Raw genomic sequence first — 6,645 nt, 5'->3', positions numbered from 1 at the left:
ATGACGAATACCTTAGTTGATGAGCCTATGCTAGAGATTTTCTTTGATAATACATTATATGAGGATGTTGTTCATTTAGATAAACAGTCCCCAAAAGAAGCTAGTATTTGTGCTGACTTTATGGACCCTAGAACCCATCCCATAGATTTTGGTCCATTTGAGGATATCGTTCACCCTAAGTTTGGGGGTAATGATGACTCTAGTGATCGTCATGTATCCCTAATTGGAGTCCCTAACTTGGGACTCGAGCTTTGTGCGTCTAAGATACTACTTGAGTTTCTTCAAACTATGCTACCCGATCCTCCGGATACTGTCCATGTAGAAACCCAATTCTTAGAGACATGTCATTCGGTTGAACCTGATTTCCTAGAAACTTATATAGATCCCAAAGAGACACCCCAGATAAATATAGTTGCCTTGATGAAAGCCCTAGATCAAGTTATGCTCCATAAACTCATTTTTTTAATCCAAGATGGTAGTCTTTGTTTTGTGTCTGCTCTGTTTGGTTCTGAGGACCCGCAACTATTTCGGCTATTGGTATATGACTTTGGAAGGTGACAATCCTTTTTGAGGTATTTTATTTCCATCTAAAGACTTTAAATTTAGCATTTTCTGGGAGGCACCCACGCTCATGCGTACGGTAATATCCTTCCTTATTTCTTTTTCCATCCATCAAGTGGTAACAGTTTCTCCTTGTTCATGCTTTTAATTTCATCTTTAGAACATTGAGGACAATGTTAGATTTAAGTTTGGGAGTGGGGAAGAAACTTTTTCTTAGCTTTTAGTTATAATAAATAAACTCCAGAGCCTAGAAATTTATGCTTATTAAGGTTGGCACTAACTAATCTAAGTGGATGGGAACATCTTGGTTTGTAGGAGTTGAGGAACCAATATGATTAGATGGAAACATCTAAAGAGTCTATTCATAAAAGCACAGAGCTCAGGTGTTAGAATTAAAAAAAAAACATGGTAGTTTCGTCATATCTCATTGAATCCTAATCCTTCTGTTTTTATTTTTTTAATTGATTTGGTGGGGCACACGATTCAAGTTGTTACCATTGCTAGGGTGAAATAGAGTGATTGAGATAAAAAAAAAAAAAAAGACCGGACCATCAGACCAACCGGAATAAATTCAATAAAGTCGACCACTGATACCCTTGTATATGCTAGTTGTGTTGACCTAGAATTAGGTTTATCGACCACTGGTGCCCTTATATATGCCAGTTGTGTTGATATTAGTCAGACCGACATCTCATTCCATTAGGATAGGTTCATCTTGGCAGATGCCTTCAGACAGATATGGGAAACACCGTTCACTTTAAACCACCGATTTTTTTTCTCTTTATCCATATTCTTAATCTTTTCATGTGATTGGTTGACTCCGGTTATGATGTCCAGAAACTATATGAGTAGAGCTCTGTCACTTATATATGAATTTTAGTATGTTGAGTGAAAACTCGTGTACAACAATTGGAATTTCGCATCAGGGTACTTCCTCGTGTAGTCAATGAGAGTATTCCAACCAAGGAGATTCTTTAGTGCCTCCCAAGGTTCTGCGTAGATAGCTAGGGTCTAGAGTAAAGGTTTTGTGGGTACACCTCTGGTAAACCCTCCGGAGACAACACTGGCCCTAGCGGTTTAACGGCTCGCTGCACGTGCTAAGTGTAGTCTTTTCATTTTCTAGATTAGTTTTGCTCGAGGACTAGAAATAATGAGTTTGGGGGTATTTGATAGACACATTTTTGTGTCTAAGTTGTCCTCAATTTTCTGTATTGTTGGTACTCGATTTTGTACTTATTTTGGTTATTTGTGTGTTTGTAGGTATTTTTGGGAAATAAACATTTTTGGATAATTCGGCTCGAAAAGCTGATAAAGGCATCCCGGTGGACATTTTCTAAACGGACCCCTGCTTTGGATAAGGGGCACCTCAATTTATAAGGGGGACCTCAGTTGGACACCTGCTAGTTACACTCCACAAACGGATATGGGGTACCTTCTTCTTCCCATTTGAATTATTTCTTTGGCGGGAAAATATTCCAGAAAAACCCGATTGTTGCTGTGAATATTTTTGAGGAGAATTAGGGTGACTCGATGGCTGAAACTCTTTGTGCTGACTTGAATGGACCTAACAGGATTGGTTTGGGTCTTTGGTTCAACTGCAATTGGCTAAATAATCCGGAAGAAGAAAAACAGGGAAGCTTATTTACGGAAGATGACTTTCACGAGTTGCAGACGTTAAGACATGTTCTGTGTCTGTTTGGATTGTGCTTAGATGCAACATAAGCGTGTAGCAGCGAAAAAAGAGAAGTTGGCAGCTTACAGACGCGAAACCAAGATAAAGATGGAAATAATTCTCAAAACAGGGAAAGTATTTTACGGAGAGTTATTCTCGAGATTTTGCTGAGTAAACATGAGCTGAACTCACTCTATTACGATCATTCAGCGTGTTAGGATGAAGTATGACTGTAGAAGACGCATAAAAGAGTTAAACAGGGAAAGAAATCTCGGTAATATGCAGAGGAGTAAAGAGAATATTTTGGGCATTAACTCGAGATATTTTGAGGTCCTATCGAGTATAAAAGAAGTGCTTGGGGGTCAGAGAACGGGGACGGAGAGTTTGGGGAGCATTGAGAACGAACAGAGAGTCGAGAAATCAAAGTTGCAGGAGACGCCATTTTTGTTGCTGCATAGCTGAAGAACACGAAGAACAGACCAACCAATACTGTCGTTTATCAACAGTGATAACGACACACAGCCGTGGGTCTTAGAAGTTACATTCTCAGCGACTGTTGCGCGACAGTCTTATTTGATATAGTAACAGCGACAATACTCATTTATCGTTCTTTGTAACAGGCGGTTTGTAACAGAAATAAGTGTTACAATCCCGTTTTTAATTATTTTCTCCCATATTATCATCCTTGTAAGCACCTTTTGAGCAATGAATTATTTTTTTGAGTGTGTTTGCATCACGATGACGAGATAAACTCAATCCTTGGGGCGATGGAGGAAGCTGTTGTTTCGGTAAAAGTGAAATATCTTTACTTTAAATTAATTATAGCAATTATATTATGATTTTTGCATTGAGCTAAAAATGAATTATATGATTTTGATTAGTTAGGTGTATTTTCTGTTGATAGAATATGCTTTCTTTAGAGTTTTGATATTCTATGTTTGGATTAACATCTATTCTTTTAAAAATCTACATGTCTAGGCAATACTATTAGAATCAATTTGAATGTTGAGTTGCGAAATTATTGTTTTATTAAATCACTAATATCGACCAATGGTGGAATTTAGCCCCAGTCTCTCCACAATATTCACATCACATTTTTATCTGAGTTTATTATTATCATTTATAAAATTTAAGTCTAAAAAATCTGCTTTCACAAGTCTTGAACGAACCATTACTTACCACTTCTACAACCTTTGTAAAAATACATCACATGTTGCTACGCGTGGCGTGGCCAAAGGATTTGGCGTTTGTATCCAAGTTGGTGTCGTGACCAGAGAGTTAGCATCGCAGCCAAGTTGATGTCGTGACCAAGATTTAGCATCGCAGCCAAGACATTGCCACGATTCGTTTGGTGGCAGGTTTGTACGGATGAGATATGCATCTCAAAGGAAGGGTAGCCGTAGATTGTTGGAACCCTTCGTTTGGCAACCAGCGGCATGGTTGCAGCTCTTGCATGCTCCTGGCACGGCCAAATTAGGGTTTTGGCGTCGTGGCTAAGAGATTGCCACAAATCGTGTAGTGGCAAGTTTGTATGGCTGAGATTCGTATCTCAGGAGGAAAGGCAGGCCTTGATTGTTGCAACCCTTCGTCTGGCAACCAGCAACATGGTTGCAATGCATGCATGCTCTTGGCACGACCAAATTAGGGTTTTGGCGTCGCGGTCAAGAATTGGTACCATGGCCAAGAGATTGCCACAAATCGTTTGGTGGAAAGTTTGTATGGCTGAGATTCGTATCTCAGGAGAAAGGGTGGCTGTTGATTGTTGCAACCCTCCATTTGAAAGTCAGCGGAAAGATGAGTGCTAAAAAGTGCATATTTCTATATATTTTTCTTGGCATTTAACTCATCTTTTGTGCATTAATTCTACATTTTATCCCATATTCTGTATTTTCATTGTTTTCAAGAATAAATATTTTTATTAATTAATTTTGCATTTTTAGGTTGTAAATAAAGTTTGGATGAATTGCGGAGCGAAAAGAGCAGAAAAGTAGTGAAAAGTCGGGAGGAATTACGCAAGGAAGCCGCGAGGAATGTTGTGCACAAGACCAAAAGGCTAGAAATGGGCTTAACAAGGAAGAATTGTTCTTAAAGAAGATATGGGCTTGGCATACCCAAGGTCCAAAACCCTTACCCAAACCCATTTCCAATATCCATACCCGCCTCCATCTTCAGCCGTCAGATTGGATCATCTCAGCATCCTACGGTCGCTTCATCATAGTGCATCAAAATCTGAAGCTCCTGTCAAACACTATAGCACCTAACTCCATCTTGAGCCGTCAGTTTCGTTGTGTCACGCATCCAACGGTCGCTCAATACCTGCTTCCATATTGCCGTTAGAATCAATCTAGAATTGATAATCCAACGCTTTCGCTTCGATGTGCATCAGATTTTTATGTTCCGCTCAACACTACAACACCTGACACCTATACCCTTCAGCCAAACGCACCTTACCCAAATTCTCATCTTCCTCCTTCGAGCAGTCGAGCTCTGCTCCTGCCAACTCCACCCTCTCCGTCGCCTCAACCACCACCACTCCCCTCCACGAGCCGTCAAATCCCCAAACACTCGAACCCATCACTACCACCTAATCCCCCATCATTTTAGCCTACTATTCTATCACTTTCTCCTCTTCACAGTTCCTGAAACCCTAAGAGAGAAAATGATGGAATAACTCGAGCTAGGGCAATTGTACCAGAAGAGTGAGCAGGAGAGGAAGAGGAAGCGTGGGGGCAAGCTAATTGAGTGGATATCAGAAGTAGTTGGTAAGAATTTTTGATTTAATTTGTAAACCCTAATTTTAGAAATTAGGTATTTTGGGGGAATTGAAATTGGGTATAAATAGAAGGCTTGTGTGTTGTGTTGGGGCATGCCTGGGCTAGCCAGAGCTTCACCCAAGAGGACTGGACTAGCCAGTTCCTCAACTGTGTTATTTTCAATTATTTTGCACAATGTTTGTTATGTTCTGATTTCATGTCTAGGGTTTAGATGAAACCCCAATACTGATGTTAAGTTGTTCATATTCTAGACAGTGTTCTTGTTGTGATATAATGTTGTGGATAAATATAATCTAAACATGTCAACATTTTACTTTCACAATGTATGCCTTGTATCCATTTGTAGTCAGGTTATTTCTATGTTGAATGTGTTGCAACTCATGCTTAACAGATTGTTGTTCATAACTTTGACTAATTGTACTTTAATCAGACAGTTAGTACTTTGTAGGAACACCTTAGTTGCGATTAGAATATCCTTCAGGATTGTTTAGCTATCTAAGAGGTTAATCCATAGTTAGTTGCATTGTGAGAAGGCAGCTAGAACTAGGATTAGGATTATCTTAGAGACACTGAACCATTCTCCTAACACCATCCTTTGATGAGCAGCAGGCATAGAACCTCAACTTCCATCTAGATAGTTAGATGAGGCTAGAACTTCACTAATATCTATACAAGGAACAAGACTCTATTAGAACTAGGAGGACTTAGCTTAGGAAAAGGGTGGATTCAAGATCCTAGTCCCTCTCATATCACTGCCATTTAAAATTCTTTAGGAAATCACTTAGAAAACAACATATCACCCTCCTTGTCCCTGTGGACTTTCCCTTACTTGCACACTAGCTTCATCAAGACCCTGTATACTTGTAGGTAAAACATATGTTGTAGTTTTAGGTACTCTTTTCCCAGCTACCACGACATGTGGTAGGGTCGGCATGGCTTTTGGCATATTTTAGGCGCGACCAAAATTAGGGTTTCGGCAAACCGTGATGTTTTGCCTTGGGCCGGAAGTTGCCATGCGTTAGGTGGCGAACTTGGACGGCTGAGATCTGCATCCCAGATCGAAGGGTAGCCGTTGATTGTTGCAACCTTTCGTTTGGCAGCCAGCGGCATATGGTAGGGCCGGCATGGCTTTGACATATTTTAGGCGCGACCAAAATTAGGGGTTTTAGCAAACCGTGATGTTTGGCCTTGGGACGGAAGTTTCCATGCGTTATGTGGCGAACTTGGACGGCTGAGATCTGCATCTCAGATGGAAGGGTAGCCATTGATTGTTGCAACCCTTCGTTTGGCAGTCAGCGGCATGTGGTAGGGCCGGCATGGCTTTGGCATATTTTAGGCGCAGAGATGTGGTTGGCATGGCATGCCATTGGCATGGTGGTGCGGCTGGCATGTTCGACAAGACGATGTGGCTGGCATGGCATGCCATTGTGGTAGGGCCGGCATGGCTTTGGCATGCGTTTGGCGCGGAGATGTGGCTGGCATGGCATGCCATTGGCACGGTGGTGCGACTGGCATGGTTGGCAAGCCTTTGGCGCGGAGATGTGGCTGGCATGGCATGCCATTGGAACGGTGGTGCGGCTGGCATGGTTGGCATTCCTTTGGCACGGAGATGCGGCTAGCATGGCATGCCATTGGCAT

General features: G+C 41.3%; 1 pseudogene; it reads left to right on the top strand.

Annotated features, from left to right (window-relative positions):
• The window catches only part of LOC113360610, a 20,735-nt pseudogene continuing 14,090 nt past the window's right edge, over positions 1-6,645 (top strand).

Source organism: Papaver somniferum, chromosome 3 (assembly GCF_003573695.1).
Source record: "Papaver somniferum cultivar HN1 chromosome 3, ASM357369v1, whole genome shotgun sequence".
NCBI classification, from domain to species: Eukaryota; Viridiplantae; Streptophyta; class Magnoliopsida; order Ranunculales; family Papaveraceae; genus Papaver; species Papaver somniferum.
The sequence above is the reverse complement of the archived record's forward strand: the minus strand, read 5'-3'. Positions and strand labels throughout refer to the sequence as shown.